This window comes from Danio rerio, chromosome 4, assembly GCF_052040795.2.
Source record: "Danio rerio strain M-AB ecotype USA chromosome 4, GRCz13ab, whole genome shotgun sequence".
In the NCBI taxonomy this organism is placed as follows: domain Eukaryota; kingdom Metazoa; phylum Chordata; class Actinopteri; order Cypriniformes; family Danionidae; genus Danio; species Danio rerio.
The window spans coordinates 51,984,161-52,006,726 of NC_141024.2; the positions used below are offsets into that span (position 1 = coordinate 51,984,161).

The 22,566-nt window shown below is 45.9% G+C and overlaps 2 protein-coding genes and 9 non-coding genes across 13 annotated transcripts in view; all 11 read right to left on the reverse strand.

The window, feature by feature from the left end:
- Positions 1–22,566, reverse strand: part of LOC137490940 (uncharacterized) — a 627,578-nt gene that overhangs the window by 507,951 nt on the left and 97,061 nt on the right. The window lies entirely within an intron of this gene.
- Positions 1–22,566, reverse strand: part of LOC137490961 (protein NLRC3-like) — a 372,316-nt gene that overhangs the window by 204,097 nt on the left and 145,653 nt on the right. The gene's annotated exons all lie outside the window — the stretch shown is intronic.
- On the reverse strand, positions 946–1,016 carry trnag-ccc (transfer RNA glycine (anticodon CCC)). Its single transcript has one exon. It is a non-coding gene; the product is annotated as a tRNA-Gly (tRNA).
- Positions 1,740–1,810, reverse strand: trnag-ccc (transfer RNA glycine (anticodon CCC)). Its single transcript has one exon. It is a non-coding gene; the product is annotated as a tRNA-Gly (tRNA).
- Positions 2,217–2,287, reverse strand: trnag-ccc (transfer RNA glycine (anticodon CCC)). Its single transcript has one exon. It is a non-coding gene; the product is annotated as a tRNA-Gly (tRNA).
- On the reverse strand, positions 5,556–5,626 carry trnag-ccc (transfer RNA glycine (anticodon CCC)). Its single transcript has one exon. It is a non-coding gene; the product is annotated as a tRNA-Gly (tRNA).
- On the reverse strand, positions 5,715–5,785 carry trnav-cac (transfer RNA valine (anticodon CAC)). The gene has a single exon. It is a non-coding gene; the product is annotated as a tRNA-Gly (tRNA).
- Positions 9,372–9,442, reverse strand: trnag-ccc (transfer RNA glycine (anticodon CCC)). Its single transcript has one exon. It is a non-coding gene; the product is annotated as a tRNA-Gly (tRNA).
- Positions 10,326–10,396, reverse strand: trnag-ccc (transfer RNA glycine (anticodon CCC)). The gene has a single exon. It is a non-coding gene; the product is annotated as a tRNA-Gly (tRNA).
- trnag-gcc (transfer RNA glycine (anticodon GCC)) lies at positions 10,644–10,714 on the reverse strand. Its single transcript has one exon. It is a non-coding gene; the product is annotated as a tRNA-Gly (tRNA).
- trnal-uag (transfer RNA leucine (anticodon UAG)) lies at positions 15,691–15,772 on the reverse strand. Its single transcript has one exon. It is a non-coding gene; the product is annotated as a tRNA-Leu (tRNA).

Genomic DNA, 22,566 nt, shown 5'->3' on the forward strand with positions numbered 1-22,566 from the left:
GATTTGCATTGGCCAGGAATCGTACTCGGGTCTCCCGCGTGGCAGGCGAGATTTCTATCAGTGAACCACCAATGCTGATATGCTCATACTGCTCTCCTAGTTGGGTGTGATTGCTGCAAGGCTGTTACCCAGAGCTGGAAGAGTAGCAACACAAAACAGGATTGGCATTGACCGGGAGTCGCACCTGGATCTCCCGCGTGGCAGGTGACATTCTACCACTGAACCACCAATGCTGATATGCTCATAGAGTTGTCCTAATGGGGTGTGATTGCTGCAACGCTGTCACCCAGAGCTGGAAGAGTAGCAACACAAAACAGGAATTGCGTTGGCCAGGAATCGGACCCGGGTCTCCCGCGTGGCAGGCAAGAATCCTACCAGTGAACAATTTAAGCTGATATGCGTATAGTGCTGCCCTAGTGGGGTGTGACTGCTGCAAGGCCGTTACCCAGAGCTGGAAGAGTAGCAACACAAAACAGGAATTGCATTGGGCAGGAATCAGACCCGGGTCTCCCGCGTGGCAGGCAAGAATCCTACCAGTGAACCATTTAAGCTGATATGATTATAGTGCTGCCCTAGTGGGGTGTGATTGCTGCAAGGCTATTACCCAAAGCTGGATGAGTAGCAACACATAAGAGAATTTGCATTGGCTGGGAATCAGACCCTGGACTACCGCGTGGCAGGTGAGAATTCTACCACTGAACCACCAATGCTGATATGCTCAAATATCTGTCCTAGTGGGGTGTGATTTTTGCAAGGCTGTTACCCAGAGCTGGAAGATTAGCAACACAAAACAGGATTTGCATTGGCCAGGAAACGTAATCAGGCAGGCGAGAATTCTACTAGTGAACCACCAATGCTGATATGCTCATAGAGTTGTCCTAGTGGGGTGTGATTGCTGCAAGGCTGTTACCCAGAGCTGGAAGAGTAGCAACACAAAACAGGAATAGCATTGGCCGGGAATCAGACCCGGGTCTCCCACGTGGGAGGCGAGAATTCTACCACTGAACCACCAATGCTGATATGTTCTTACGACTGTCCTAGTGATGTGTGATTGCTGCAAGGCTGTTACCCAGAGCTGGAAGAGTAGCAACACAAAACAGGAACTGCATTGGCCAGGAATCGGACCCATGTCTCCCACGTGGCAGGCGAGAATACTACCACTGAACCACCAATGCTCATATGCTCAAACACGTGTCCTAGTGGGGTGTGATTGCTGCAAGGTTGTTACCCAGAGCTGGAAGAGAAGCAACACAAAACAGTAACTGCGTTGGCCGGGAATCGGACCCGGGTCCCCTGCGTGGGACACGAGAATTCTACCACTAAATCAACATTGCTGATATGGTCATACTGCTGTCCTAGTGGGGTTTGATTGCTGCAAGGCTGTTACCCAGAGCTGGAAGATTAGCAACACAAAACAGGATTTGCATTGGCCAGGAATCATACTCTGGTCTCCCGCGTGGCAGGCGACAATTCTACCAGTGAACCACCTATGCTGATATGCTCAAACTCCTCTCCTAGTTGGGTGTGATTGCTGCAAGGCTGTTACCCAGAGCTGGAAGAGTAGCAACACAAAACAGGATTTGCATTGGCTGGGAGTCGCTCCTGGATCTCCCTCGTGGCAGGCGAGAATTCTACCACTGAACCACCAATGCTGATATGCTCTAGAATTGTCCTTGTGGGGTGTGATTGCTGCAAGGCTGTTACTCAGAGCTGGAAGAGTAGCAACACAAAACCGGAATAGCATTGGCCGGGAATCAGACCCGGGTCTCCCACGTGGGAGGCGAGAATTCTACCACTGAACCACCAATGCTGATATGTTCTTATGGCTGTCCTAGTGATGTGTGATTGCTGCAAGGCTGTTACCCAGAGCTGGAAGAGTAGCAACACAAAACAGGAATAGCATTGGCCAGGAATCAGACCCGGGTCTCCCATGTGGGAGGCAAGAATTCTACCACTGAACCACCAATGCTGATATGTTCTTATGGCTGTCCTAGTGATGTGTGATTGCTGCAAGGCTGTTACCCAGAGCTGGAAGAGTAGCAACACAAAACAGGATTTGCATTGGCCGGGAATCGGACCCGGGTCTCCCGCGTGGCAGGCGAGAATTCTACCACTGAACCACCAATGTTGATATGCTGATACATCTGTCCTAGTGGGGTGTGATTGCTGCAAGGCTGTTACCCAGCGCTGGAAGATTAGCAACACAAAACAGGAATTGCATTGGCCGGGAATCGGACCCGGCTCTCCCGCGTGGGAGGCGAGAATTCTACCACTGAACCACCAATGCTGATATGCTCATACATCTGTCCTAGTGGGGTGTGATTGCTGCAAGGCTGTTACCCAGAGCTGGAAGATTAGCAACACAAAACAGGAATTGCGTTGGCCGGGAATCGGACCCGGCTCTCCCGCGTGGAAGGCGAGAATTCTACCACTAAAACACCAATGCTGATATGCTCATACTGCTCTCCTAGTGGGGTGTGATTGCTGCAAGGCTATTACCCAGAGCTGGATGAGTAGCAACACAAAACAGGATTTGCATTGGCCGGGAATCAGACCCGGGTCTCCTGCATGGCAGGCGAGAATTCTACCAGTGAACCACCAATGCTGATATGCTCATTCATTTGTCCTAGTGGGGTGTGATTGCTGCAAGGCTGTTACCCAGAGCTGGAAAATTAGCAACACAAAAAAGAAATTGCATTGGCTGGGAATCGGACCCATGTCTCCCACGTGGCAGGCGAGAATACTACCACTGAACCACCAATGCTCATATGCTCAAACATGTGTCCTAGTGGGGTGTGATTGCTGCAAGGCTGTTACCCAGAGCTGGAAGAGAAGCAACACAAAACAGGAACTGCGTTGGCCGGGAATCGGACCCAGGTCTCCTGCGTGGGACGCTAGAATTCTACCACTAAACCACCATTGCTCATATGCTGATACTGCTGTCCTAGTGGGGTGTGATTGCTGCAAGGCTGTTACCCAGAGCTGAAAGCTTAGCAACACAAAACAGGATTTGCATTGGCCAGGAATCGTACTCGGGTCTTCCGCGTGTCAGGCAAAAATTCTACCAGTGAACCACCAATGCTGATATGCTCATACTGCTCTCCTAGTTGGGTGTGATTGCTGCAAGGCTGTTACCCAGAGCTGGAAGAGTAGCAACACAAAACAGGATTTGCATTGGCCGGGAGTCGCACCTGGAACTCCCGCATGGCAGCCGAGAGTTCTACCACTGAACCACCAATGCTAATATGCTCATAGAATTGTCCTAGTGGGGTGTGATTGCTGCAAGGCTATTACCCAGAGCTGGAAGAGTAGCAACACAAAACAGGAATAGCATTGGCCGGGAATCAGACCCGCGTCTCCCACGTGGGAGGCGAGAATTCTACCACTGAACCACCAATGCTGATATGTTCTTACAGCTGTCCTAGTGATGTGTGATTGCTGCAAGGCTGTTACCCAGAGCTGGAAGAGTAGCAACACAAAAGAGGATTTGCATTGGCCGGGAATCGGACACGGGTCTCCCGCGTGGCAGGCGAGAATTCTACCACTGAACCACCAATGCTGATATGCTCGTTAATTTGTCCTAGTGGGGTGTGATTGCTGCAAGGCTGTTACCCAGAGCTGGATGAATAGCAACACAAAACAGGATTTGCATTGGCCAGGAGTCATACTCGGGTCTCCCGCGTGGCAGGCGACTTTTCTACCAGTGAACCACCTATGCTGATATGCTCATTTATTTGTCCTAGTTGGGTGTGATTGCCGCAAGGCTGTTACCCAGAGCTGGAAAATTAGCAACACAAAAGAGAAATTGCATTGGTTGGGAATCGGACCCATGTCTACCACGTGGCAGACGAGAATACTACCACTGAACCACCAATGCTCATATGCTCAAACATGTGTCCTAGTGGGGTGTGATTGCTGCAAGGCTGTTACCCAGAGCTGGAAGAGAAGCAACACAAAACAGGAACTGCGTTGGCTGGGAATCGGACCCAGGTCTCCTACGTGGGACGCGAGAATTCTACCACTAATCCACCATTGCTGATATGCTCATACTGCTGTCCTAGTGGGGTGTGATTGCTGCAAGGCTGTTACCCAGAGATGGAAGAGTAGCAACACAAAACAGGATTTGCATTGGCCGGGAATCGGACCCGGGTCTCCCGCATGGCAGGGGAGAATTTTACCACTGAACCACCAATGCTGATATGCTCGTTAATCTGTCCTAGTGGGGTGTGATTGCTGCAAGGCTGTTACCCAGAGCTGGAAGCTTAGCAACACAAAACAGGATTTGCATTGGCCAGGAATCGTACTCGGGTCTTCCGCGTGTCAGGCAAGAATTCTACCAGTGAACCACCAATGCTGATATGCTCATACTGCTCTCCTAGTTGGGTGTGATTGCTGCAAGGCTGTTACCCAGAGATGGAAGAGTAGCAACACAAAACAGGATTTGCATTGGCCAGGAGTCGCACCTGGAACTCCCGCATGGCAGCCGAGAGTTCTACAACTGAACCACCTATGCTGATATGCTCATAGAGTTGTCCTAGTGGGGTGTGATTGCTGCAAGGCTATTACCCAGAGCTGGAAGATTAGCAACACAAAACAGGAATTACATTGGCGGGGAACCGGACCCGGTTCTCCCGCGTGGGAGGCGAGAATTCTACCACTGAACCACCAATGCTGATATGCTCATACTGCTGTCCTAGTGATGTGTGATTGCTGCAAGGCTGTTACCCAGAGCTGAAAAATTAGCAACACAAAATAGGAACTGCATTGGCCAGGAATCGGACCCGGCTCTCCCACGTGGCAGGCGAGAATACTACCACTGAACCACCAATGCTCATAAGCTCAAACACGTGTCCTAGTGGGGTGTGATTGCTGCAAGGCTGTTACCCAGAGCTGGAAGAGAAGCAACACAAAACAGGAACTGCGTTGGCCGGGAATCGGACCCGGGTCCCCTGCGTGGGACACGAGAATTCTACCACTAAACCAACATTGCTGATATGGTCATACTGCTGTCCTAGTGGGGTGTGATTGCTGCAAGGCTGTTACCCAGAGCTGGATGAGTAGCAACACAAAACAGGATTTGCATTGGCCGGGAATGGGACCCCGGTCTCCCGCGTGGCAGGCGAGAATTCTACCACTGAACCACCAATGCTGATATGCTTGATTGTCTGTCCTAGTGGGGTGTGATTGCTGCAAGGCTGTTACCCAGAGCTGGAAGATTAGCAACACAAAACAGGATTTGCATTGGCCAGGAATCATACTCTGGTCTCCCGCGTGGCAGGCGACAATTCTACCAGTGAACCACCTATGCTGATATGCTCATAGAGTTGTCCTAGTGGGGTGTGATTGCTGCAAGGCTGTTACCCAAAGCTGGAAGAGTAGCAACACAAAACAGGATTTGCATTGGCCGGGAGTCGCACCTGGATCTCCCGCGTGGCAGGTGAGTATTCTACCACTGAACCACCAATGCTGATATGCTCATACATTTGTCCTAGTGGGGTGTGATTGCTGCAAGGCTGTTACCCAGAGCTGGAAGATTAGCAACACAAAATAGGAATTGCATTGGCCGGTAATCGGACCCGGCTCTCCCGCGTGGGAGGCGAGAATTCTACCACTGAACCACCAATGCTGATATGCTCATACATCTGTCCTAGTGGGGTGTGATTGCTGCAAGGCTGTTACCCAGAGCTGGAAGATTAGCAACACAAAACAGGAATTGCATTGGCCGGGAATCAGACCCGGCTCTCCCGCGTGGGAGGCGAGAATTCTACCACTAAACCACCAATGCTGATATGCTCATACTGCTCTCCTAGTGGGGTGTGATTGCTGCAAGGCTGTTACCCAGAGCTTGATGAGTAGCAACACAAAACAGGATTTGCATTGGCCGAGAATCGGACCCGGGTCTCCTGCATGGCAGGCGAGAATTCTACCACTGAACCACCAATGCTGATATGCTCATACTGCTCTCCTAGTTGGGTGTTATTGCTGCAAGGCTGTTACCCAGAGCTGAAAGAGTAGCAACACAAAACAGGATTTGCATTGGCCAGGAGTCTCACCTGGATCTCCCACATGGCAGGCGAGAGTTCTACCACTGAACCACCAATGCTGATATGCTCATAGAGTTGTCCTAGTGGGGTGTGATTGCTGCAAGGCTGTTACCCAGAGCTGGAAGAGTAGCAACACAAAACAGGAACAGCATTAGCCGGGAATCAGACCCGGGTCTCCCATGTGGAAGGCGAGAATTCTACCACTGAACCACCAATGCTAATATGCTCGTAGAGTTGTCCTAGTGTTGTGTGATTGCTGCAAGGCTGTTACCCAGAGCTGGAAGAGTAGCAACACAAAACAGGAATTGCATTGGCCGGGAATAGGACACGGGTCTCCCACGTGGTAGGCGAGAATTCTACCACTGAACCACCAATGCTGATATGCTCATACATCTGTCCTAGTGGGGTATGATTGCTGCAAGGCTGTTACCCAGAGCTGGAAGATTAGCAACACAAAACAGGAATTGCATTGGCCGGGAATCGGACCCGGCTCCCCAGCGTGGCAGGCGAGAATTCTACCACTGAACCACCAATGCTGATATACTCATACTGCTGTCCTAGTGGGTTGTGATTGCTGCAAGGCTGTTACCCAGAGCTGGAAGAGTAGCAACACAAAAGAGAAATTGCATTGGCTGGGAATTGGACCCATGTCTCACACGTAGCAGGCGAGAATACTACCACTGAACCACCAATGCTCATATGCTCTAACACATTTCCTAGTGGGGTGTGATTGCTGCAAGGCTGTTACCCGGAGCTGGAAGAGTAGCAACACAAAAGAGGATTTGCATTGGCTGGGAATCGGACCCAGGTCTCCCGCGTGGCAGGCGAGAATTCTAACACTGAACCACCAATGCTGATATGCTCATACATCTGTCCTAGTGGGGTGTGATTGCTGCAAGGCTGTTACCCAGAGCTGGAAGATTAGCAACACAAAACAGGAATTACATTGGCGGGGAATCGGACCCGGTTCTCCCGCGTGGGAGGCGAGAATTCTACCACTGAACCACCAATGCTGATATGCTCATACTGCTGTCCTAGTGGGTTGTGATTGCTGCAAGGCTGTTACCCAGAGCTGAAAAATTAGCAACACAAAACAGGAACTGCATTGGCCGGGAGTCGCACCTGGATCTCCCACGTGGCAGGCGAGAATACTACCACTGAACCACCAATGCTCATAAGCTCAAACACGTGTCCTAGTGGGGTGTGATTGCTGCAAGGCTGTTACCCAGAGCTGGAAGAGAAGCAACACAAAACAGGAACTGCGTTGGCCGGGAATCGGACCCGGGTCCCCTGCGTGGGACACGAGAATTCTACCACTAAACCAACATTGCTGATATGGTCATACTGCTGTCCTAGTGGGGTGTGATTGCTGCAAGGCTGTTACCCAGAGCTGGATGAGTAGCAACACAAAACAGGATTTGCATTGGCCGGGAATCAGACCCGGGTCTCCCGCGTGGCAAGCGAGAATTCTACCACTGAACCACCAATGCTGATATGCTTGATTGTCTGTCCTAGTAGGGTGTGATTGCTGCAAGGCTGTTACCCAGAGCTGGAAGATTAGCAACACAAAACAGGATTTGCATTGGCCAGGAATCATACTCGGGTCTCCCGCGTGGCAGGCGACAATTCTACCAGTGAACCACCTATGCTGATATGCTCATAGAGTTGTCCTAGTGGGGTGTGATTGCTGAAAGGCTGTTACTCAGAGCTGGAAGAGTAGCAACACAAAACAGGAATTGCATTGGCCGGGTATAGGACCCGGGTCTCCCACGTGGGAGGCGAGAATTCTACCACTGAACCACCAATGCCCATATGTTCTTACGGCTGTCCTAGTGATGTGTGATTGCTGCAAGGCTGTTACTCAGAGCTGGAAGAGTAGCAACACAAAACAGGAATTGCATTGGCCGGGTATAGGACCCGGGTCTCCCACGTGGGAGGCGAGAATTCTACCACTGAACCACCTATGCCCATATGTTCTTACGGCTGTCCTAGTGATGTGTGATTGCTGCAAGGCTGTTACCCAGAGCTGGATGAGTAGCAACACAAAACAGGATTTGCATTGGCTGGGAATCGGACCCGGGTCTCCTGCATGGCAGGCGAGAATTCTACCACTGAACCACCAATGCTGATATGCTCGACTGTCTGTCCTAGTGGGGTGTGATTGCTGCTAGGCTGTTACCCAGAGCTGGAAGATTAGCAACACAAAACAGGATTTGCATTGGCCAGGAGTCTCACCTGGATCTCCCACATGGCAGGCGAGAATTCTACCACTGAACCACCAATGCTGATATGCTCATACTGCTCTCCTAGTTGGGTGTTATTGCTGCAAGGCTGTTACCCAGAGCTGAAAGAGTAGCAACACAAAACAGGATTTGCATTGGCCAGGAGTCTCACCTGGATCTTCCACATGGCAGGCGAGAGTTCTACCACTGAACCACCAATGCTGATATGCTCATAGAGTTGTCCTAGTGGGGTGTGATTGCTGCAAGGCTGTTACCCAGAGCTGGAAGAGTAGCAACACAAAAGAGGAACAGCATTAGCCGGGAATCAGACCCGGGTCTCCCATGTGGAAGGCGAGAATTCTACCACTGAACCACCAATGCTAATAATATCGTAGAGATGTCCTAGTGTTGTGTGATTGCTGCAAGGCTGTTACCCAGAGCTGGAAGAGTAGCAACACAAAACAGGAATTGCATTGGCCGGGAATAGGACACGGGTCTCCCACGTGGGAGGCGAGAATTCTTCCACTGAACCACCAATGCTGATATGCTCATACATCTGTCCTAGTGGGGTGTGATTGCTGCAAGGCTGTTACCCAGAGCTGGAAGAGTAGCAACAGAAAAGAGAAAGTGCATTGGCTGGGAATTGGACCCATGTCTCACACGTGGCAGGCGAGAATACTACCACTGAACCAACAATGCTCATATGCTGTAACACATTTCCTAGTGGGGTGTGATTGCTGCAAGGCTGTTACCCGGAGCTGGAAGAGAAGCAACACAAAACAGGAACTGCGTTGGCTGGGAATCGTACTCGGGTCTCCCGCGTGGCAAGCAAGAATTCTACCTGTGAACCACCAATGCTGATATGCTCATACTTCTCTCCTTGTTGGGTGTGATTGCTGCAAGGCTGTTACCCAGAGCTGAAAGAGTAGCAACACAAAACAGGATTTGTATTGGCCGGGAGTCGCACCTGGATCTCCCGCGTGGCAGGCGAGAATTCTACCACTGAACCACTAATGCTGATATGCTCATAGAGTTGTCCTAGTGGGGTGTGATTGCTGCAAGGCTGTTACCCAGAGCTGGAAGAGTAGCAACACAAAATAGCAATTGCATTGGCCGGGAATCGGACCAGGGTCTCCCACGTGGGAGGCGAGAATTCTACCACTGAACCACCAATGCTGATATGTACTTAAGGCTGTCCTAGTGATGTGTGATTGCTGCAAGGCTGTTACCCAGAGCTGGAAGAGTAGCAAAACAAAACAGGACTTGTTTAGGCCAGGAATCAGACCCGGGTCTCCCGCGTGGCAGGCGAGAATTCTACCACTGAGCCATCAATGCTTATATGCTCAAACATGTGTCCTAGTGGGGTGTGATTGCTGCAAGGCTGTTACCCAGAGCTGGAAGAGAAGCAACACAAAACAGGAACTGCGTTGGCCGGAAATCGGACCCAGGTCCCCTGCGTGGGACGTGAGAATTCTACCACTAAACCACCATTGCTGATATGCTCATTCTGCTGTCCTAGTGGGGTGTGATTGCTGCAAGGCTGTTACCCAGAGCTGGATGAGTAGCAACACAAAAGAGGATTTGCATTGGCCGGGAATCGGACACGGGTCTCCCGCGTGGCAGGAGAGAATTCTACCACTGAACCATGAACGCTGATATGCTCGATTGTTTGTCCTAGTGGGGTGTGATTGCTGCAAGGCTTTTACCCAGAGCTGGAAGATTAGCAACACAAAACAGGATTTGCATTGGCCAGGAATCGTACTCGGGTCTCCCGCGTGGCAGGCAAGAATTCTACCAGTGAACCACCAATGCTGATATGCTCATACTGCTCTCCTAGTTGGGTGTGATTGCTGCAAGGCTGTTACCCAGAGCTGGAAGAGTAGCAACACAAAACAGGATTTGCATTGGCCGGGAGTCGCACCTGGATCTCCCGCGTGGCAGGCGAGAATTCTACCACTGAACCACCAATGCTGATATGCTCATAGAGTTGTCCTAGTGGGGTGTGATTGCTGCAAGGCAGTTACCCAGAGCTGGAAGAGTAGCAACACAAAATAGCAATTGCATTGGCCGGGAATCGGACCCGGGTCACCCACGTGGGAGGCGAGAATTCTACCACTGAACCACCAATGCTGATATGTTCTTATGGCTGTCCTAGTGATGTGTGATTGCTGCAAGGCTGTTACCCAGAGCTGGAAGAGTAGCAAAACAAAACAGGAATTGTTTAGGCCAGGAATCAGACCCGGGTCTCCCGCGTGGCAGGCGAGAATTCTACCACTGAACCACCAATGCTGATATTGTCATAGATCTGTCCTAGTGGGGTGTGATTGCTGCAAGGCTGTTACCCAGAGCTGGAAGATTAGCAACACAAAACAGGTTTTGCATTGGCCGGGAATCGGACCCGGGTCTCCCGCGTGGCAGGCGAGAATTCTACCACTGAACCACCAATGCTGATATGCTCAATCATCTGTCCTAGTGGGGTGTGATTGCTGCAAGGCTGTTACCCAGAGCTGGAAGATTAGCAACACAAAAGAGAAATTGCATTGGCTGGGAATCGGACCCATGTCTCTTACGTGGCAGGCGAGAATACTACCACTGACCCATCAATGCTCATATGCTCAAACATGTGTCCTAGTGGGGTGTGATTGCTGCAAGGCTTTTACCCAGAGCTGGAAGAGAAGCAACACAAAACAGGAACTGCGTTGGCCAGGAATTGGACCCAGGTCCCCTGCGTGGGACGTGAGAATTCTACCACTAAACCACCATTGCTGATATGCTCTAACACATTTCCTAGTGGGGTGTGATTGCTGCAAGGCTGTTACCCGGAGCTGGAAGAGAAGCAACACAAAACAGGATTTGCATTGGCCAGGAATCGTACTCGGGTCTCCCGCGTGGCAGGCAAGAATTCTACCAGTGAACCACCAATGCTGATATGCTCATACAGCTCTCCTAGTTGGGTGTGATTGCTGCAAGGCTGTTACCCAGAGCTGGAAGAGAAGCAACACAAAACAGGATTTGCATTGGCCGGGAGTCGCACCTGGAACTCCAGCATGGCAGCCGAGAGTTCTACCACTGAACCACCAATGCTGATATGCTCATAGGGTTGTCCTAGTGGGGTGTCATTGCTGCAAGGCTGTTACCCAGAGCTGGAAGAGTAGCAACACAAAACAGGAATTGCATTGGCTGGGAATCAGACCCGGGTCTCCCACGTGGGAGGCGAGAATTCTACCACTGAACCACCAAAGCTGATATGCTTTTACTACTGTCCTAGTGGGGTGTGATTGCTGCAAGGCTGTTACCCAGAGCTGGAAGAGTAGCAACACAAAACAGGAATTGCATTGGCCAGGAATCGGACCCGGGTCTCCCGCGTGGCAGTTAAGGCAAGTTTATTTATATAGCACATTTCATACACAATGGCAATTCAAAGTGCTTTACATAAACAAGAATAAAAGAAACAAGTAAAATAAAAATAAAAAAGAGATGATGAAAACATGATAGTGCAATCTGTCGGACGCAGCACAGTACTCATTCAGTAAAGGCACAGCTAAACAGATGTGTTTTCAGTCTTGATTTGAATGTGCCTATTGTTGGAGCACATCTGATCATTTCTGGAAGCTGATTCCAGCAGCGGGGGGCATAGTGGCTAAAAGCCGATTCACCCTGCTTTGACTGAACTCTTGGAACTTCTAGTTTATATGATCCTAATGATCTGAGTGATCTGTTAGGTTTGTATTCAGTGAACATATCTGTGATGTATTTAGGTCCTAGGCCATAGTGATTTATAGACCAGTAATAATACTTTAAAATCTATTCTCAATGTAACTGGCAGCCAGTGTAAAGACCTGAGGACAGGTGTGATGTGCTCTGATTTTCTGGTTCTGGTCAGAATTCTGGCTGCAGCGTTCTGGATGAGCTGCAACTGTCTGACTGTCTTTTTAGGAAGACCAGTGAGGAGTCCATTACAGTAATCCACCCTGCTGCTGATAAAAGCATGAACAAGTTTTTCTAAATCTTCACTAGAAACAAAGCATCTGATTCTTGCTATGTTTTTGACATTATATTATGCTGATTTACTGACTGCTATGACATGACTGTTGAAACTCAGATCTGACTCAAGAGTCACACCAAGATTCTTGACCTTATTTTTTGTCGTACGCATTTACCTTGAGAACCTCATCTTTGTTTCCAAACACAATCATTTCAGTTTTCTCTTTGTTTAACTGAAGAAAATTTTGGCACATCCAATTGCTCATTTCATCAATGCATTGGCAGAGGGTGTCAATGAGGCTGTAGTCATTAGGCAGTAAGGCTAGGTAGATCTGAGTGTCATCAGCATAGCTGTGGTAGGAGATTTGGTTCTTTCTCATTATTTGGCTCAGAGGGAGCATGTACAGATTGAACAGGAGAGGTGCCAGAATCGAGCCTTGTGGGACTCCACCTCGACCTATGGTCACCTATACTGACATGGTAACCTCTACCTTCAAGGTAAGATCTAAACCATTTGAGGACCGTGCCAGACAGCCCAACCCAGTTTTCCAGCCTATCCAGAAGTATGCTGTGATTGACAGTGTCAAATGCAGCACTGAGATCCAACAATACCAGCACTGTTATTTTATCTGAATCTGTATTTAGGCGTATATCATTGATTATCTTTATAAGAGCGCTCTCTGTACTGTGATGTGCTCTGAAACCAGATTGAAAATTGTCTAAACACCCCCTGAAGTTTAAGAACTTGTTAACCTGGTTAAAAACAACTTTTTCAATGATTTTGCCAATGAAAGGGAGATTTGAGATTAGCCTGTAATTGCTCAATAGGGTGTTATCCAGGTTGCTGTTCTTCAAGAGGGGTTTAACAACTGCAGTTTTAAGTGAGGTTGGAAAAATCCCTAAGAGAAGTGAAGCATTTACCACTTTTAGAAGATCCATTTCTAAACAGGTAAACACCGTTTTGAAGAATGATGTGGGGAGCGTGTCAAGACTGCAGGTTGATGTTTTCATAACTTGCACAATTTCTTCTAAGATTTTGCCGTTAATTGCCATGAAATCAGACATAATGTCTGATTTCTTAAGTTGTGGTTGAGCTTGTTTGATATCGACACAACTTGACTGATTGGATGAGCTGATTGTCTTTCTGATATCATTAATCTTATCAGTGAAGAAATGAGCAAACTCATTACATTTGCTTTCAGAGAGGAGCTCACTTGGAATCCGACTGGGGGGTTTGTGAGTCTCTCTATCGTTGCAAAGAGGGTGCAAGCATTATTTAAGTTGCTGTTTATAAGGCTTGAAAAGAAAGTCTGTCTAGCAGTGTTTAGTTCCATATTAAAGGCATGAAGACTGTCTTTATAGATATTATAATGGACTACTAGTTTCGTCTTTCTCCACATACGCTCAGCTTTTCTGCACTGTCTTTTCATCATTTGTACTCTAGGTGACCTTGTCCAAGATCCCTTTTGCCTGCCAGTCATCTTCTTGACTTTAACAGGAGCGATGTCATTTATGACATTCTCAATTTTAGAATTGAACAAATCAAGGAGAGCATCAACAGAATCTGCAGATATACTTGGTGCTAGCGATATGGCCTTCATAAACTGCTCACTGGTGTTCTCATTTATGCATCTCTTTCTGACAGAGACAGATCTGTCTTTAATAGCTGGAGTGATCAATATATCAAAAAAGATACAGAAATGATCAGATAGTGCCACATCCTTAACAACAGTCGATGTAATGTGTAAACCCTTAGTTATAAGTAGATCAAGAGTGTGTCCACGATTGTTGGTGGGTCCTTGAACATGCTGAGTCAGATCAAAAGTGTTAAAAACAGTCATCAGTTCTTTTACAGCATTGATTTCTGGATTATCAATGTGAATATTAAAATCCCCAGCAATACTAAAATAATCAAATTCAGAGGTTACAATTGATAACAGCTCTGTAAAATCCTCAATAAAAGCTGGAGAATATTTTGGAGGTCTGTAGATAATGATCAGTAAGATGCGTGGAGACCCTTTTAGTGCTATACTCAGATATTCAAAAGACAAATAGTCACCAAATGACACTTGTTTACATTCATACACATCTTTAAACAGGGCAGCGATGCCTCCACCTCTCCTATTAACTCTGCAAACACTCAAAAAGTCAAAGTTTAAAGGAGCTGCTTCATTCAGAACTGCTGCGCTACAACTGTCATCTAGCCAAGTTTCATTTAAAAGCATAAAATCAAGGCAATTTGTGTTGATAAAATCATTGACTAAAAGAGACTTATTTTTGAGTGATCTGATGTTTAAAAGCGCTAACTTAACAGTTTTAGCTGTTTTTTCTATAGTAGTCTCAGATCTACATTTAATAGACACCAGATTTGCCAAACGGCCTGATGAAGTCTTTGGTTTTCTGTCACTTAACACAACACATATCTGCTTAGAGAAAGCTGCAGACACACTGGGTTCCTGCTTGTTCTGAAAACATTTGATAAAGACACTGTTATCTAAGCAGGTCCCCGACACACATCACAGAGTGCTCTTGTGTTCACCAGCTGAAGATGGGGCGTTGTTGTTTGGGCCCTGGCGGTGTGATCGGAGGGCTCTTCCAGGTGGGCTCATAGGTGGTTGTGGAGCAGGCCGCTTTTTGGTTGGTAACTGAGGGCTTGCGGCAATGGAGTGTGAAAGTTTAGTTCCAGCATACACCAGTTCCTCCATCTTTTTTGAAAAACCCAAGAGTGGTGAACATTGTGACAATGAGAACGTGTCCGGTGACAGGGGCTGTGCATCTGGAGATTCTGTCTGCAGAAATATGTTTTCCTGAGGATCATTTTTGAGTGACGAGACTTGATGCTGTTCTGATGCGTCACAGTTTGCCTGTGTTGAGCAGAGGGCAACTGATAGTGTCTCTATCATTATTGGGTGTTTTGGCTGCATGGCATTATCACTGTCCTTGGGTGATTCGTCAGCCACAAGTCCACTCAGGAGCTGATTTGAGGTCCTGTGGTCATCCGGACATTTGCTAGGTGTGTGTACAATTCACACAGTATTTAAGCACCTGATTACAAGGTAACTGTTATTTCACAAAAGAGTGAGTTACTGATTCCATCACAGCAGACCCCACATTGTTGTTATTATATTCAAATCCAGTTATAGAGTATTACTACTCTAATTGTGAATCTTTACTGTTCCTGTTTCAATAGGGTGCTCTTGTTAAAAGGAGCAATGGCAGAGAGAGACTTCAAAATGCTGCAATCTAATCGTGGGAAAGACACTTGCTCCTGAGCAGATTCGAGCTTGGGGATGTGTTGCTGTCACACCAACGAGTCTGCCTTGAGTTTCAAAGAACACATTATACTGACTAGTTGCCAACTTAAATGTACGCTCTCATTTCCAGCATTCACTGAGAACGCGCACGCACTCAAGCAGTTTGTCCATGTTTAAAACCACATCTGGCAGCGGTGGGATTCGAACCCACGCCTCCAAAGAGACTGGAACCTAAATCCAGCGCCTTAGACCCCTCGGCCACACTACCCTAGATGTCTCCATGCAGTGGTCCATTTTCTGCCCAATTTTACGGAAGCAGAACAGCAGAGAAGACGCAAAGCTTCCTAGTGAAGCCCTTAAACTTTGGCCAAGGAGTCTACATTTGGATGTGAGCTGAAGCGTGCAGTATCACTTTGCAAGTCTGTTTGCTCAAGCAGAGAGGTCATTCTCAAGCATCCTAAAAGGACTGCCTGGCAGCGGATGGGATTCGAACCCACACACACAAAGAGACTGGAGCCTAAATCCAGCGCTTAAGATCCCTTGGCTACGCTATCCCAAATGACTCCATGCAGTGGTCCCTTTTTTGCCCAATTTTACGGAAGCAGAGAGGACGCCGAGTTTCCTAGTGAAGCCCTTCAACTTTGGCCAAGGAGTCTACGTTTGGATGTGAGTGGAAGCATGCAGAATTACTTTGCAAGTCTGTTTGCTTAGACCGCTCGGCCACGCTATCTTGCCAAGCTGCTTTCCCAGAGCAGTTTTTGGACCAACTTGTTTCAAGTAGCGCAACAGCGCTGGGAAATCAGTTGAATGCATTGCTGGAGCTCCTCCACAAAGAAAGAGAGCTGCTTAATACCAGCTTAGGAAGCACTCCCACCTTCCTGTCAACCACAGTACTGTCTCTATTTGAGCACACCTCAAGGCATTTGAAGTCTACTCCATACGGCAGCCAGCTGCGATACATTTAAGCACCTGATTACAAGGTAACTGTTAATGTTTTAGTGTGTTGTATTTCAAATTTGAATACTTTAATTCAAAACCTTTTATTTATAGGAGCAAAAATGTCTGAAAAATCTCATAAAGCTATGTCAGACGCTGACTGGATTTTACGTCTGAAAAAGTTTGCAAGCACAGGAGTTTGGCCATCAAATGAGGGCAACAGGCCAGCTCCTCGACAAAGAAAGTGGCAAGAGATTTATCAAAGGGTGTGTATTTCGTTTACATGATATAACGTTTGTTGAAATTTGCTTAACAGAGTTACGTTAACTTGTTAGGCTTCAGTACATTCAGTACAGTATCTGTGTAAAATATGTCATACTTGTTTTTAAATATTAAAGTGTTTTAAATTTCATGTATTTTGAGGTTTACGTCGAATAATTTAGTAAGTTTGACCGTTTATGAGAGAGATCTGAAAAGGTGGGGGAAGGAATTATGAGTGTACAGTACACAGCATGTGGTTTTAAGGCCTGAAATGTTCCTGTCCAGTTCCTCTTATTCTTCTTTTCGTTTTTAGAGATACAAACTGTACAATTACATAATAAATAAATATTGCACACCCTAAAAACAGTGATAAATTAATTTACAGAGCTATTGTGTGCTTCATTAAGGGAGTCATTGAGTTAAAATTCTTGTTTAGTTATAAAAGTTTTTTGTATTGTGTAAAATTATTTATTATATTTTTCATGATTTTTTCAGATTGAGAAATGTCCATTGCAATCTCGTGGGCAGAGAACCTTGGTTGGAGGTGTGCTGAAATGCACATGTGGTTTTCACACTCAAAAGGTACATTTTTGAATCAATATGTGTTTATTTTTATTTACTAGAATGGCTGTCCTTTTTATGATTTTATGTATTTTTGTGATTATTTTTAGCAGAGTACTGCTTCTGCTGCTCCTGCACAAATGGTGCAACAATCTGCCCCTACTGTACCTGCTCAGGAGGTGATGGAGACGAGACAACTTGAGGCCCAGCCCCAGCCCCCGTCTACTCCACCAGTGGCATCAAAAATTTCACCGCAATTGTCAATGGTACATTTTTTTTTTAAATCAAAAGAAATGACAATTTCAGTGTTTCAAGTGTTCAAGGTGTTCAAAGTTCAGTTCAAAGTTCAAACATAGGAGAGAAAAGAACAAAAAGCAATAAAAAAGTTGAGGTGTTGCTAGAGACCTGCTTAAAATAAATTGAGTAAATTAGTTTAAATTAGGTGGTAGTTTCTAATTGCTTGAAATGTAATGTGATATACACTAATGTTCAAAAAAATTATTATTGTTAAAAAATAAAAGCTTAATATTAATCATATATAACAAGAATTCTATTGTGTTTGATTTGCTCATAAATTAAATCGATTTTATTTGTTTGAATTGTTTGAATAAATTATTCTTTATTTATTTAATTTGCCTATTTTATTATTCACATTATTCCAGTTTTTACTAAATATTAGATCAAATAAATGTAGCCTTGATAAACATATTTAAAACATTAAAAAATACATTGAGCAGATCGCAAACCTTTGAACAGTAGAGTACATTTTGCCATTGTGAACAGTGTTTTTAATTAAATGCTTTTTGTCTTGCCCTTTTTGAGTTCACCAAACCAAGATTTTCCGGATCCCACATTGCTGCAGCAAAGCCAAATCTTAGTGTGGCTAGAATACCATCACAGGCTGATGTCCAGCCCAGTTCAGCAGTGTGTAGTGCTTCTACACCAAGCACGGCTGTAAGTATTGTCATAATCCACATAGCTTTCTTAGAGAATTAGGTATAAGCATTTTTTTATACGTAAATTCGTATTTTTGTTAAGTACCGTCACATTAAATCTCAATAAAACATCTCTGTAGTATTCTTTCAGTGCATAAAAACATATATATTAAAAATAAGCACCATTCTTTAAACTTTTTGTTCTGCATAGAAGCGCTGTGACAAAATTTTACAGTTTAGCAGCAATCATTCATTCCCAATGTATTTTATACATTAATGTTCAAATAAAGTAATGGTTGCAAAAAATTCTGATTAGTTAATGTTACTTACAGATATATATTTATAAAATGCACTTTGTTATACTGCTTGTTTGTACAGACTCAGGACCTTCAAGTTTCTGCCCCCGTCCTCACATCCACTGTGGCAGTGACCAGTTCCACAGAGCCGTCCAGCATTGTCTCAGTAAGTAATTTCAAATTTTCTGTCCAAAAAAAGGTAATTTGGTTTGCATATTTGCTGCCCCAGCTGAATTCACACAAAGTGGTTTTAAGACCAGCCAATTAAATTGACTTGATGTTAATTAACTAAGCTTGATATATGTATAAATGTTAACAAAATAAAGACAGGAAAAAATAAAGCAAAGAATCACAAAAATGACGCCTTCTGCTGTTAATATTTTATGTTCACAGTAGTAAAAAAAAGAAAATGTGGATGGAAAAGAAGTAGAAAGGAAAAAGAGAAATAACTATATTGGAAAATACTTTTGCTTCTTTAAAGAAAATGTTTATTGGTGAAATTCTATTAATGATTTTTGGAATTGAAATACATAATAAGGTATTTAAAAACAATCACTTAAAATCAAAGGTATTTAGATTATAATCATGATAACATCATGTAAGGGTACTCACTCAAATATGTAAGGTGCATTTACATTACCAGACTAAAGGTTTGATCTATTTTCCTTCACAGACTGCACCTTCTGGGTCATTGTTGCAAGCTCCATCAGCTGTTCCACTTCCGCGCCTTTGGGCTGAAACCTTGCCACCAGAGGACCACAAGTGGATTGCCAGCAGGCTTTTTAAAATGGGGTCCAAAGGAAAGCCAGAGCTTCGAGACAACCTCCAGCTCTGGTATTACCCTCCATAGCCTGCACTTACATACAATCAGGCTCCAGCTCCAGACAGATTTTTCTGTCATTCACTTTTGCTGTGGATGCCATACAAGCTGTGGAGGGTCAAAGTCCTTTGCCCTAATCCTGCATGTAGACAGCATCAGCTGACAGGTGGAGGTCTGCACAAAAGGGCACGGCAGGTTCTGGACATCGACAGGATGTACAACATGGTTACAGAAACCCTCATCTGTACCAAGTGCAAAGCCTTGCATGTGTCCTGGAGTCAGACTGTCTTGCAGCAGCTGGATCTTGGCCATCGCTCAGAGTTTCGGGTCATTCTCACGCAGAAGTGAGTAATTGAACACCTTTATTCCTCGTGCTGTTTTAACCTATCATTACAGATATATGAAAATACTTTACAAATTATTTATATATATTAGATTAGATGCAACTTTATTGTAATTACACATGTACAAGTACAATGCAACAAAATGCAATTTAGGTCTAGCCAGCAGTGCAATAGCAACAAGTGCAGGATACAGGTATAAGTTATAAAGTGCAGTTCGAGTTCAAGAGGGAGACAGCTCTGGGAAAAAAGCTGTTCCTCAGTCTGCTGGTTTTTGTCCGGGGGAGCCTGAAGCGCCTGCCAGAGGGCAGGAGAGAAAACAGTCTGTGAGCGGGGTGAGAGGTGTCCTTTAGAATACTGCGTGCTCGGCGCAGACAGTGTTTCCTTTGGATGTCCTCTATGGCTGGCAGTGTGGTCTCTGTGATGCTTTGCGCAGTTTTCACCACCCGCTGAAGTGCCTTTCGCTCAGTAACAGAGCAGCTTCCATACCAGACTGTGACGCAGTTGGTCAGGATGCTTTCTATTGTGCAGTGGTAGAAGTTAACCAAGACGGCTGATGAAAGCTGGTTCTTCTTCTGGTTCATGAAGAATAGGCGCTGGTGAGCCTTCTTGATCAGGCTGGAGGTGTTGGTGGTCCAGGAAAGGTCCTTTGAGATGTGGGTCTTCAAAAACTTGAAGGATGAGACAGGCTCAACGGCCATCCCATTGATGTGGATGGGATCATGTGAGCCTGTTCGTCCCTTTCTGAAGTCCACAATGAGCTCCTTGGTCTTGTTGGTGTTAAAGAGCAGATTATTGTCGGTGCACCAAGTGGCCAGATGCTGTATCTCCTCCCTGTAGGCTGTCTCATCATTGTTGCTGATTAGACCAATCAATGTGGTGTCATCTGCAAATTTAATGATAGTGGTGGATCTGTTCACAACCCTGCAGTCAATGGTAAAAAGGGAGTAGAGGAAGGGGCTCAGCAGCCCTGTGGTACACCAGTGTTGAGTGTGACGGTGGTGGAGCAGATGTGGCCTGATCTAACATTCTGAGGTCTGTTAGTTAGAAAGTCCATAATCCAGTTGCAGAGTGATGTGTTGATATCCAGGTCTCTTAGTTTGATCAGTAACTTGGAAGGTATGACAGTGTTGAATCCTGAGCTGAAGTCCACAAACAGCATTCGTGCATAAGTGTTTTAATTGTCCAGGTGTGTGAGTACAGAGTGCAGTGCTATAGAGACTGCATCCTCTGTGCTCCTGTTGCCACGGTAAGCAAACTGATGTGGGTCCAGTGTGGATGGCAGAGAGTCTTTTAGATGTGCCAGGACCAACCGCTCGAAGCACTTCATGATGATGGGTGTGAGTGCTACAGGGCGGTAGTCATTCAGGCATGTTGGGCTGGAGTGTTTGGGCACTGGCACAATAGAGGTGGCTTTAAAGCATGTTGGCACAGCTGCTAGGTTAAGCGACAGGTGGAAAATGTCTGTGAATACCCCAGCGAGCTGTTCTGCACATGCTTTGAAGACTTGCCCAGGAATACCGTCTGGTCCAGCAGCCTTACGCACATTGATCCGACTCAGTGCGTTGTGTACTTCTGAGGAGGTGAGTGTGATAGGTGAGTGGTCGGTGGAGGAAGTGATCCTGATGTAGGGTTTTTTATTGTCTCTTTCAAAGCAGGCATAAAAGTAATTTAGCTCGTTCAGGAAGGAGACGTCTGTGGGTGTGGACTGGCTGGGTGTGTAGTTGGTGATGGCCTGGATGCCCTGCCACATGCACCAAGGATCAGAGTTATAAAGGGCTCCTCTAGCTTTAGCTTGTAACAGTGCTTGGCCTTTTTGATGCCCCTCGTCAGATTAGCCCTGGAAGTGCTGTAGGCCTGTGCATCGCCTGATCTGAAGGCAGTGTTGCGTGCTTTCAGCAGGAGGCGCACCTCCTTGTTCATCCATGGCTTCTGATTCGGGTATGTAGTGATCTGTTTCTGGGTTGTAACACTGTCTATGGTGGTGTTGATATATTCCAGAACAGAGGAAGTGTAACATGTCTGTGTGAAAGCCATGTGTGGCCTGGGAAGCAAACATACCCCAGTCTGTGTGTTGAAACCTGTCCTGGAGTGTGGAGTCTACCCCATCTTTGTGTAAACATGGTCTAATATTTTAGACCAAAAACAAGACCTAAACAACAGAATAGTTACTAGTAACTATTAAAATTAGTACTAGTATCTAATAAATAAAAACTATATATTTAATAAGTACTATCTAATGAATAAGTACTAGTATCTAATAAAATAAACCAGTGTCTAATGAGTAAGCACTAGAATATTTTGAAAACTCTAGTATTTAATTAATAGCACAAGTATTTCATTTAAAAGATATCTGAAAAATAAGCACAAGTAACATAAAAAAAGACACTAGTATGGCAGGGCTTGAAATTGCGACCATTTTGCTCACATATGTGCCCGAAATTTTATCTATGCGACCTCAAAATATATTTGGGAGCATTTTTGCAAGTGCATGAATGTGTTGTGTGCGACCAGTTTTTACTGTGCAAAATGTTCACCACATGCGCGGATTCGGGAGACATTCATGCTGAATGCATCTCTGTGCTTGAAACGGGAAACGCAGCGCTCAGGAATGGTTTAAAACAGTTGTCATGTCAACTTGCTGCAGTAAACAAAGCCAAGTCCGTAATCCTTGCCCTGCCTTCGCGCTCTTCTTATTGGCCCACTGCTCTAGCACTGAAATATCAGCTGTCAATCACTCAGTTAAACGGACATCGCAAACGGGCCTACACTGAGTAAACTAATATCGCTACTCATGAAAAGACCGTTATTGCTATTAACATGACGTATGCATATAATAAGGTGCAGTACATGTCAAAAGCATCAGTGCAGTATCAGACAGCACCCGTGAGAACAGCACAGTTATATCGTTA